Source organism: Mytilus californianus, unplaced genomic scaffold (assembly GCF_021869535.1).
Source record: "Mytilus californianus isolate M0D057914Y unplaced genomic scaffold, xbMytCali1.0.p SCAF_1, whole genome shotgun sequence".
NCBI classification, from domain to species: Eukaryota; Metazoa; Mollusca; class Bivalvia; order Mytilida; family Mytilidae; genus Mytilus; species Mytilus californianus.
This window is the reverse complement of record NW_026262581.1, coordinates 18,662,047-18,675,150: the sequence shown is the minus strand read 5'-3', so window position 1 is coordinate 18,675,150 and position 13,104 is coordinate 18,662,047. Positions and strand designations below refer to the sequence as shown.

The following is a 13,104-nucleotide window of genomic DNA, read 5'->3' as shown; positions in this document are numbered from 1 at the left end:
TCCGCGTTAACGTGAACAAATGCGCGTCTTCTATTTTTGTCAAAAGTAAACGCACGTTTACTGATTGTAGTAAACGCGCGTTAACGCAGATTGTCATCGTATCCTGGATACACTGACCTAAAATATCAAATGATAAGGTACATCAAAATTAAATCACCAACTGGTCATTTTCGATTGACATATTGACGATTACAGTTAGTTAATAATGTTATCAAAGACTACAAAATGTTGTTGGCATCAATTTAGAGTGCCAGCATATGTCCTCTTTTTATTCAAAATATTGAATCATAAACAAATTTCAGTAGTTTTCCTACCACAGACTGACTCTTAAAACAAAATTATTTGTCCACATCAACCAAAACTTACCATATTAGCACTTTATTATGTAAATCTATATAGCTGCATAGTAAATGAGTTATATTTTCATGTAAGGATGGATTGTATAATACAAATGATAGCAATATTGGAACATAATGACTAAAAAATTTTGTTCGCATCAATTTAGAGTGCCAGCATGTCCTCTTTTTATTCAAAATATTAAATTGTAAACAAATTTCAGTAGTTTTCATTCCTCAGACTGACTCGTATAACAAAATTATTTGTCCGCATCAACCAAAACTGACCATATTTGCACTTTATTATGTAAATCTATATAGCCGCATAGTATATCAGTAATATTTTCAAGTAAGGATGGATTGTATAAAACAAATTATAGCCATATTGGAACATAATAACTACAAAAAAAAATTCTGCATCAATTTAGAGTAACAGCATGTCCTCTTTTTATTCAAAATATTGAATCCTAAACAAATTTCAGTAGTTTTCATCCCTCAAACTGACTCGTATCATTAAGTTATTTGTCCGCATCAACCAAACTGACCATATTAGCACTTTATTATGTAAATCTATATAGCCGCAGAGTAAATGAGTTATATTTTCATATAAGGATGGATTGTATAATACAAATGATAACAATATTGGAACATAATGACTAAAAAATTTTGTTCGCATCATTATCGAGTGCAATCATGTCCTCTTTTTATTCAAAATAATGAATCGTAAACAAATTTCAGTAGTTTTCATACCTCAGAATGACTAGTATAACAAAATTATTTGTCTGCATCAACCAAAACTGACCATATTTAATTTAGCACTTTATTATGTAAATCTATATAGCCGCATAGTAAATTAGTTATATTTTCATGTAAGGATGGATTGTATAAAACAAATTATAGCCATATTGGAACATAATAACTACAAAAAAAAATTCTGCATCAATTTAGAGTAACAGCATGTCCTCTTTTTATTCAAAATATTGAATCGTAAACAAATTTCAGTAGTTTTCATACCTCAAACTGACTCGTATCATTAAGTTATTTGTCCGCATCAACCAAACTGACCATATTAGCACTTTATTATGTAAATCTATATAGCCGCAGAGTAAATGAGTTATATTTTCATATAAGGATGGATTGTATAATACAAATGATAACAATATTGGAACATAATGACTAAAAAATTTTGTTCGCATCATTATCGAGTGCAATCATGTCCTCTTTTTATTCAAAATAATGAATCGTAAACAAATTTCAGTAGTTTTCATACCTCAGAATGACTAGTATAACAAAATTATTTGTCTGCATCAACCAAAACTGACCATATTTAATTTAGCACTTTATTATGTAAATCTATATAGCCGCATAGTAAATTAGTTATATTTTCATGTTAGGATGGATTGTATAAAACAAATTATAGCCATATTGGAACATAATAACTACAAAAAAAAAAAAAACTGCATCAATTTAGAGTAACAGCATGTCCTCTTTTTATTCAAAATATTGAATCCTAAACAAATTTCAGTAGTTTTCATCCCTCAAACTGACTCGTATCATTAAGTTATTTGTCCGCATCAACCAAACTGACCATATTAGCACTTTATTATGTAAATCTATATAGCCGCAGAGTAAATGAGTTATATTTTCATATAAGGATGGATTGTATAATACAAATGATAACAATATTGGAACATAATGACTAAAAAATTTTGTTCGCATCATTATCGAGTGCAATCATGTCCTCTTTTTATTCAAAATAATGAATCGTAAACAAATTTCAGTAGTTTTCATACCTCAGAATGACTAGTATAACAAAATTATTTGTCTGCATCAACCAAAACTGACCATATTTAATTTAGCACTTTATTATGTAAATCTATATAGCCGCATAGTAAATTAGTTATATTTTCATGTAAGGATGGATTGTATAAAACAAATTATAGCCATATTGGAACATAATAACTACAAAAAAAAAATTCTGCATCAATTTAGAGTAACAGCATGTCCTCTTTTTATTCACAATATTGAATCCTAAACAAATTTCAGTAGTTTTCATCCCTCAAACTGACTCGTATCATTGAGTTATTTGTCCACATCAACCAAACTGACCATATTAGCACTTTATTATGTAAATCTATATAGCCGCAGAGTAAATGAGTTATATTTTCATATAAGGATGGATTGTATAATACAAATGATAACAATATTGGAACATAATGACTAAAAAATTTTGTTCGCATCATTATCGAGTGCAATCATGTCCTCTTTTTATTCAAAATAATGAATCGTAAACAAATTTCAGTAGTTTTCATACCTCAGAATGACTAGTATAACAAAATTATTTGTCTGCGTCAACCAAAACTGACCATATTTAATTTAGCACTTTATTATGTAAATCTATATAGCTGCATAGTAAATGAGTTATATTTTCATGTAAGGATGGATTGTATAATACAAATGATAGCAATATTGGAACATAATGACTAAAAAATTTTGTTCGCATCAATTTAGAGTGCCAGCATGTCCTCTTTTTATTCAAAATATTGAATCGTAAACAAATTTCAGTAGTTTTCATACCTCAAACTGACTCGAATCATTAAGTTATTTGTCCGCATCAACCAAACTGACCATATTAGCACTTTATTATGTAAATCTATATAGCTGCATAGTAAATGAGTTATATTTTCATGTAAGGATGGATTGTATAATACAAATGATAGCAATATTGGAACATAATGACTAAAAAATTTTGTTCGCATCATTATCGAGTGCAATCATGTCCTCTTTTTATTCAAAATAATGAATCGTAAACAAATTTCAGTAGTTTTCATACCTCAGAATGACTAGTATAACAAAATTATTTGTCTGCATCAACCAAAACTGACCATATTAATTTAGCACTTTATTATGTAAATCTATATAGCCGCATAGTAAATTAGTTATATTTTCATGTAAGGATGGATTGTATAAAACAAATTATAGCCATATTGGAACATAATAACTACAAAAAAAAAATTCTGCATCAATTTAGAGTAACAGCATGTCCTCTTTTTATTCAAAATATTGAATCCTAAACAAATTTCAGTAGTTTTCATACCTCAAACTGACTCGTATCATTGAGTTATTTGTCCACATCAACCAAACTGACCATATTAGCACTTTATTATGTAAATCTATATAGCCGCAGAGTAAATGAGTTATATTTTCATATAAGGATGGATTGTATAATACAAATGATAACAATATTGGAACATAATGACTAAAAAATTTTGTTCGCATCATTATCGAGTGCAATCATGTCCTCTTTTTATTCAAAATAATGAATCGTAAACAAATTTCAGTAGTTTTCATACCTCAGAATGACTAGTATAACAAAATTATTTGTCTGCGTCAACCAAAACTGACCATATTTAATTTAGCACTTTATTATGTAAATCTATATAGCTGCATAGTAAATGAGTTATATTTTCATGTAAGGATGGATTGTATAATACAAATGATAGCAATATTGGAACATAATGACTAAAAAATTTTGTTCGCATCAATTTAGAGTGCCAGCATGTCCTCTTTTTATTCAAAATATTGAATCGTAAACAAATTTCAGTAGTTTTCATACCTCAAACTGACTCGAATCATTAAGTTATTTGTCCGCATCAACCAAACTGACCATATTAGCACTTTATTATGTAAATCTATATAGCTGCATAGTAAATGAGTTATATTTTCATGTAAGGATGGATTGTATAATACAAATGATAGCAATATTGGAACATAATGACTAAAAAATTTTGTTCGCATCATTATCGAGTGCAATCATGTCCTCTTTTTATTCAAAATAATGAATCGTAAACAAATTTCAGTAGTTTTCATACCTCAGAATGACTAGTATAACAAAATTATTTGTCTGCATCAACCAAAACTGACCATATTAATTTAGCACTTTATTATGTAAATCTATATAGCCGCATAGTAAATTAGTTATATTTTCATGTAAGGATGGATTGTATAAAACAAATTATAGCCATATTGGAACATAATAACTACAAAAAAAAAAATTCTGCATCAATTTAGAGTAACAGCATGTCCTCTTTTTATTCAAAATATTGAATCCTAAACAAATTTCAGTAGTTTTCATACCTCAAACTGACTCGTATCATTAAGTTATTTGTCCGCATCAACCAAACTGACCATATTAGCACTTTATTATGTAAATCTATATAGCTGCAGAGTAAATGAGTTATATTTTCATATAAGGATGGATTGTATAATACAAATGATAACAATATTGGAACATAATGACTAAAAAATTTTGTTCGCATCATTATCGAGTGCAATCATGTCCTCTTTTTATTCAAAATAATGAATCGTAAACAAATTTCAGTAGTTTTCATACCTCAGAATGACTAGTATAACAAAATTATTTGTCTGCATCAACCAAAACTGACCATATTTAATTTAGCACTTTATTATGTAAATCTATATAGCCGCATAGTAAATTAGTTATATTTTCATGTAAGGATGGATTGTATAAAACAAATTATAGCCATATTGGAACATAATAACTACAAAAAAAAATTCTGCATCAATTTAGAGTAACAGCATGTCCTCTTTTTATTCAAAATATTGAATCCTAAACAAATTTCAGTAGTTTTCATACCTCAAACTGACTCGTATCATTAAGTTATTTGTCCGCATCAACCAAACTGACCATATTAGCACTTTATTATGTAAATCTATATAGCCGCAGAGTAAATGAGTTATATTTTCATATAAGGATGGATTGTATAATACAAATGATAACAATATCGGAACATAATGACTAAAAAATTTTGTTCGCATCATTATCGAGTGCAATCATGTCCTCTTTTTATTAAAAATAATGAATCGTAAACAAATTTCAGTAGTTTTCATACCTCAAACTGACTCGTATCATTAAGTTATTTGTCCGCATCAACCAAACTGACCATATTAGCACTTTATTATGTAATTACTATAGTCGCATAGTAGATCAGTAAAATTTTCATGTAAGGATGGATTGTATTAAACAAATTATAGCAATATTAGAACTTAATGACTTCAAAAAAATTTAGGCATCAATTTAGAGTACCAGCATGTCCTCTTTTTATTCAATATATTTAACTATAAACAAATTTCAGTAGTTTTCATACCTCAAACTGACTCTTATCATTAAGTTATTTGTCCGCATCAACCAAAACTGACCATATTAGCACTTTATTATGTAAATCTATATAGCCGCAGAGTAAATGAGTTATATTTTCATATAAGGATGGATTGTATAATACAAATGATAACAATATCGGAACATAATGACTAAAACATTTTGTTCGCATCATTATCGAGTGCAATCATGTCCTCTTTTTATTAAAAATAATGAATCGTAAACAAATTTCAGTAGTTTTCATACCTCAAACTGACTCGTATCATTAAGTTATTTATCCGCCTCAACCAAAACTGACCATATTCCCAGTCAACAGACTAACAGTGGGCCAACGTTGGCAAATTGTCGGTCCGTTGGTCGACCGTTGGTGTTGGCTGCACAACATTGGCCCAATGTTGGCAAATTGTCGGTCCGTTGGCCGCACGTTGATGTTGACTGCACAACATTGGCCCAACGTTGGCAAATTGTCGGTCCGTTGGTCGCACATTGGTGTTGGCTGCACAACATTGGCCTAACGTTGGCCTTCTGTTGTAAATCAATATTATTATCTCATGTTGGTTATAAATAATCGGGCCAACGTTGGCATTATGTTAGTAGCAACATAGGGCCGGTATGAAATTTTGTAAATAAAAATTGATTATGAAATATTTTACGCTTTATTTCTCTTGGAGGCGGATAATTGCGATTGCTGCATGCTTTATGAAAAGTTAATGTTATACCAAAAGTGTTCATCAACTGAAATTACATTTACAACTCTATGTTGGGAGAATGCTGGGCCAACGTTGATACTATATTATACTCTATATATAAGCCAGGTAAAATTTATTCTGGAATATCATTACTGTAATAAAAAAAAATGTATATCGTAAACATAGATTGCCTGGTTAAAAGTTTAAATTTATTGCAATCATTATCTTTTATAACTTTATTCATTAAACTTTGTGAAACATAATAATTCAGCATTTATATACAGAATGATACTTGATACAGCCAATCTGTTAATCAAGCACATTCTGATAAGGTTGACCATATGTTAGACAAATTTCAAAGATAGTTGCCATGGTAATTAAGTTTATAGGAAATCTGAATGTAATGGGATGGTCACTTTTGTGGTTATTTCCTGTTGTGTATTTGTAAGAAAGCAGTGAAACGAAGAAAACAAAAAGAGAAAATCATATCATCTGAGGTTCAAAGAAAAAGGAAGTAACATGTAAGTTATAACTTTAAAAATTCTGTTATCATGGTTATATATACGATTGTGAATGACATACAATATGTTTTTTTTTAATCTGAGGGATGTTGTTCAAAATTAAAACATATAATTGCTATCATTTTATAATGTTGATCTTGAAGTGTATTCGTTTCTGGCAAAATATTTTCTAGATTTTGTTTAAACCATTTCAATCCTAAATAGTCATGAAATATTTGCCACTGAACATTAGTATCATCAAACACATTGTAAATTGCTAATATTTTAATATACTATATTACTAATAGACTATACCACACATAAGGATATTTATAAAAGAAAAAGACTATAAAGATTATTGTCTGAATTACTTGAAGTAGCTTTTCTTTTTAATATACAACTTTACATTTTAATATAAATTTAAGTTTCCTGTATCCATTTCTACACTCAATTGTCCTGTTTAACCTAGCTAGCGAGGTGAAGTCTAACCATTATGGTAAAGCATGCAATATGCCTTTTGCCTTGGCTTGTAAAGGATAGGGGAAATGTCTAAAAAAAGTTTTTTTTCTAACTATTGTAATGTGCCAGGACACCGGAAACAATGCATGTTTTGTCTTTTTGTTTATTTTTTAGGAGGATTTAATATATTCTAATTATACATACATTGCGTACTCATTTATTCGTTACTTTATTACAGAGGTACATGTAGTGAAATAACTTTTATGAAGATATGCTAAACTGGATATTTAAAGGATTTAACATAAGACGGAGCCAGAAATAGTGACAAAACAAAGTGTTGCATAAAACAAAAGGAACACTCTTGTGAATAAAAACCATGTTGGAATACAGAAAAAGAAAAATAGCTGTATACAATGACTTATCAATGCCTTTATACAGAGCTTGGATATTGCAACATAAACTGTAATGATATTATACAAATGGGATAAATGAGTAATCATGAATAGACTTTATAATTTTCATTCTATAGATCTGATTTAGCAACGTATAGATACAAAAAAGACTTTTTTTAAATTTACTGGTTGTCTAGCTAATAATAAATTATATTTAATCATACCTTTGTATTTACAATATTTAAGAAAAATAGGTAACATGGATACGTTGATTGAGTTCTATACAAATATGGGTATAAAATTCAGAAGTACAATTCCTGGAGAGAGATTGATTGGTTGTTGGTTACTGAAACGTCCATTGGCAAATATTTCATGCATGTTCAGGAAGATGGAGAGAAAGTGGCAAAATACAAAATTTTAGGGTAGTATGTAAGACACAACATGGTATAGTAGATCTGTAAAACGCAATAATTGCAACATTTAAAAAAGTAATACTTTCGCCATTTTGAACTGATGTAAGAACCAGGAATTATTGCAGTTGTTGGCTGGAAGGGATTTAAGTATCCTTCATATGGATAGAAAAGTTTACAGATTGAACCAATGGAGTGCCAACGTTTGTTAACAGTTTGTATTACTACGTTGGCCCAACGTTTGTTTAACATCGGCAAGTATTATTCCATCATTGGACAAACGTTGGGCCAATGTATTGTATAAAACCTTACAACGTTGTGCCAACGTTTAGCCATCACGTTGGGCCAACATAGGGCCACTTTGCACTTATACATTGGGCCAACGTTTAAAAACAACGTTGGGCCAATGCATGTAGATACGTTGGGCTAACATTGTGCCAACGTACCAATGTTGTCTGGGTTAGCACTTTTTTATATAAATCTATATAGCCGCATAGTAAATGAGTTATATTTTCATATAAGGATGGATTGTATAATACAAATGATAACAATATTGGAACATAATGACTAAAAAATTTTGTTCGCATCAATTTAGAGTGCCAGCATTTTTAACAAAACTATTTAACGGCATCATTCAACACTTACATGACTGATTCGTGTACTTTATAATGAAAACTATGAGAAGTTCTCTTCTTGGAATAGTATACTGTTAATATATTATGTAGGTTGATTGATTTTGTTTGTAGCATAACGTCCAGTCGCAATATTTCATTCATGTTCAGATCGAGTATATTTTTCGGACGTCCCAAATATCATTTATAATCGATCGTTATGGATAAGTCTGTTTAAATTGACGAGATCGGAGATGGTACAAATGTACATACTTATACAACACTTTAATAATATCCCTTTCAATACACTGTACAATTTTTGTTTGAACATTTGGCAAAACAGAAACTTAAATCATGTTAATCCAATCAAACAAAGTGAATTACGATTAAAAATAATGCATCGAGTTATACCTCATGGTATTTAGGAATTCGAAGAGACAGTTCAAAATGGGGAACGAAGCAACGTTAACCATGATGTTTATATCCCATCATATACAAATATTTTTCTGGTGTGTTGGATAACCTTTCTATCCGCCTCGATATATGTACATGTAACTTTTGAAAAGAAAATATAGAAAATCTGCTAATCTGTAAAGTGTTTGGAACTGATTTTTTGAAATTTAATAAAATTAATATTTCGAATTAAAAGTGTTTTTGAATTGTTCTGGTTTGAAACACATATACGTAAAATATTAAGATAAAAGTTGTTTTAATAAAATAAATGTACAAATGAACACGAAGTTTATTTCTTAATTTACACAATAAGTTAACGCGAAAAGTAAGCGCGCGTTTACTTTCAAGTGCACGTAAAAGTACACTTGTGAAATCTGTAGTAAACGCCCGTTTACTTTTAAGTGCACGTAAAATAAATTTGTGAAATCTGAAGTAAACGCCCGTTTACTACTGACTAAACGGACACAGAGTAAACGCCCGTTTACTCGGGTAAACATTAGAAATTTCCATTTTGACCGCGTTAACGTAATTATAGTAAACGCGCGTTTACTAGTAAACGCGAAAATTGAAGTTAACTAACGAAATATGTGCACGCGGTGTTAACTTGCGTTTACTTTATGTAACGCTTGGTCTGCACCCAACTGTATTAATTAATAGAAAAAATATAGAAACATACAGTTTAATAAAAAATCTCTAAAATATATGCCTTCTTTAAAACATTTATACATAAGCAAAGCATGCATATTTATACGTTTTTATATAGATTAGACCGTTGGTTTTTCCGTTTGAATGGTTTTACACTAGTAATTTTTTGGGGCTCTTTATAGCTTGCTGTTTGGTGTGAGCCAATGCTCCGTGTTGAAGACCGCACCTTGACCTATAATGGTTTACTTTTATAAATTATAACTTGGATGGAGAGTTGTCTCATTGGCACTCATACCACATCTTCCTATATCTATATATCAAAATTGATATTCTTTACTGTTATAAGAAGTCTTTAAAACATATGTCTTTTTAATACACATTAAGTAAAGCATGCATATTAAATTCGACATTATAACTAAACATTTCAATAATTATATCTTAAAAGTTTTTAAATCAAAAGTAACATAAAACCACCTCAAAATGCTTTGCAAGTGTTACAAAACCAGTGCCTTCCTTTTGGTGCATTTTTCAGTCTTGCAAAGGGAAGATGCTACCAATGCAGCCATGGCAGACATGAACTGCGCATAACACTTATATAAAAAAGGGAGATGTTGTATGTTTTTATAACGTTTGCACCACTTTTACAAAAAATGCAGATATTATATTCAACCTTCATAGAATAGATGCTGTCAATAGATTTCCATCAGCGTCTTTACAATATCGGTATTTCTTTATTAATTTTATATTCATGATATTCACTAGTTTGTCTGGACATGTACCTGAAACTATTTCAGGGCGGGTTTCTATGTGTTCCTCCTCTATCACCAGACTGTCATCAACCGCTGACTTTAGTTTCAATAAAAAATTAATTTCATGTAGTCTGAAGAAAAATCTGAAATAAGACCGGCAAAAAAGCATGACTCTATACAAATCGCTATTTTGCCGGAGGCTATTTTGCCGGATCTGGTAAAATAACACCTAAGAGGCTATTTTGCCGGAGCCGGAAAAATAGCCTCTGCCTTAAAAAAATCCTTCTCTACCTTTTTATCCCACCAGAAAATCAAATGGTTGTCCCCTAACACCAACATGACTAAAACATATTCATATACAAATGTGGTCATTGCCAATGTGACACCTCTTCAACAGAGACCAAAGACGTAGAGTTAACAACTATAGGTTACCGTACAGACTTCAACAATTGGCTAAAACCCATACTGCATAGTAAGCTATAAAAGGACAAAATAGATGATAGACAATATCTGACAAGGATAGAAATGTTCAGAATGTTGAAATCTTTCTACTGTCAATTTGCACCAAAACTGGCAGCTCATAGAAGTTGTTGCCTTAAATAAAGATTTTTTTCAATTTTGTTTTCTTCATATTTCATGTATTTGCCTTTTTTATCTTGAAAAATATAATATCTAAAGAGAAACTTTTAAATCTTATTAAAAAGTAATTGCTGTTCAATGATGATTTTGATCCAGTTTTTGCAAAAACGTAGAAATTTTAAATCTTAGGTCTACTCCTTGTATACAGCCTTGAGTGCAGAAGGTCTTTGGTTCGAACCTCAGCCGGGTGAAACCAAAGACTTTAAAATTGGTATTTGCTGCTTCTCCGCTAAGCACACGGTATTAAGGAGTAAGAGCAAAGACTGGTCGGCTCGGAGTCAGAATAATGTGTCCAGGTAGGATGACATGTCTCCCTGCGGACTGTTACCTTGTGAACTAGTGTAACAGATAAATTAGTCCTGGTTAAAAATCGTCCGGGCGGACAAATATAACTAGTATAAAAAGTCAATGGTTACAGAATTTACTAGTATATTTAGTCCGATGTCAGTAATTTATTTTTTATCAGATATTATAAGCATATGTCTACTTTTTGGTGTATGGAATGACTGCACGGTGTCATATAAAAATTTGATATGCAAAGCAGAAAAAACAGCTAACAAAAACACAGACCGGACGTGGCTGGAAATGTATTCTTTACCTATAACAAAAAAGACACAAATTGAAAATACAGATCTGTTGCTACTCAGTTACTTACAGCTACTTCAAAGCAAATTACTACTTATAAAAAAACATGTTGTGAGCACTCAACCCACCCCCAACCTGGGACAGTGGTTTTAATAACAGTAAAACATTTGAACAAACTGTAAACATTTGTTGCAATTGGCTCAATTCAAAAGATTGCAACAAGGCACACAAACAACTAATATATAAACAATAGACACAAAGCACTGACATAACAGTACTCACAATTAATATTCAAATGAAAGTTTATCAAAATGTTCATAAACATGATAACATAGCCTTTTTTATTGCTGTATTTCTCTCCATTTATATCAATTTTTGAGATTTGTGTTTTTACAGGTCAGACATTTTGGTTTTCATGATCATCAACAGGTCAAAACGGAAGACGAAACTTAATATTAAAATTGAAAGAGTTGGTATTACTTAGTTTCATTAAAAAGAATGGCGAACGTAGATACAAGTATCTTGTCTTGGGGAGGGATAAATCCTACTTAGTAAAGAATCACTGTGATTCAAACAAAAAATTCAATGAAACTGACATTATCAAGATGCTTGATTTCTTGATTGACAACATATTTGTTACGTTTGGAGGTCGTGTTTTTCAACAGACTGTCGGAATTCCAATGGGAACCAATTGTGCCCCTCTTTTTGCCGACTTGTTTCTTTATTATTATGAGGCTGACTTCATACAGGAACTTCTTAGGAAGAAAGATAAGAAGTTAGCAATATCCTTTAACTTTACGTTCCACTATATAGATAATGTTCTCTCACTAAATAATACAAAACTTGGTGACTATGTTGAACGAATCTATCCCATCGAACTAGAGATAAAGGATACTACAGATACAGTTAAGTCTGCCTCATATCTTGACTTGCATCTAGAAATTGACAATGAGGGTCGGTTGAAAACAAAACTTTACGACAAAAGAGATGATTTCAGCTTCCCAATTGTGAACTTTCCATTTCTATGTAGCAACATTCCAGCAGCGCCTGCATACGGAGTATATATCTCCCAATTGATACGATATTCCCGGGCTTGTATTTCCTATCATGATTTCCTTGATAGAGGATTGCTGCTCACAAGGAAGCTATTAAACCAAGAGTTCAAAATGGTGAAGTTGAAATCATCCCTTCGTAAATTTTACGGACGCCATCACGAGTTGGTTGACCATTATGGAATAACCGTTTCACAGATGATATCGGATATGTTCCTTATGTAGTAACTACAATACCCTTCCCTTTTCACGAATGTGACCTACCGAATTAGACTATTTACCGGATTTGTAATAACATAAGCAACACGACGGGTGCCACATGTGGAGCAGGATCTGCTTACCCCTCCGGAGCACATGAGATCACCCCCAGTTTTTGGTGGGGTTCGTGTTGCTTAGACTTTAGTTT

General features: G+C 31.0%; 2 protein-coding genes and 1 long non-coding RNA gene across 4 annotated transcripts in view; all 3 read left to right on the top strand.

The window, feature by feature from the left end:
* Window positions 1-13,104, top strand: part of LOC127700015 (receptor-type tyrosine-protein phosphatase alpha-like) — a 581,206-nt gene that overhangs the window by 47,357 nt on the left and 520,745 nt on the right. The gene's annotated exons all lie outside the window — the stretch shown is intronic.
* Window positions 1-13,104, top strand: part of LOC127700008 (receptor-type tyrosine-protein phosphatase mu-like) — a 293,046-nt gene that overhangs the window by 203,598 nt on the left and 76,344 nt on the right. The window lies entirely within an intron of this gene.
* LOC127700612 (uncharacterized) lies at window positions 6,517-7,777 on the top strand. Its single transcript, XR_007981659.1, has 2 exons — window positions 6,517-6,724; window positions 7,401-7,777. It is a non-coding gene; the product is annotated as an uncharacterized LOC127700612 (long non-coding RNA).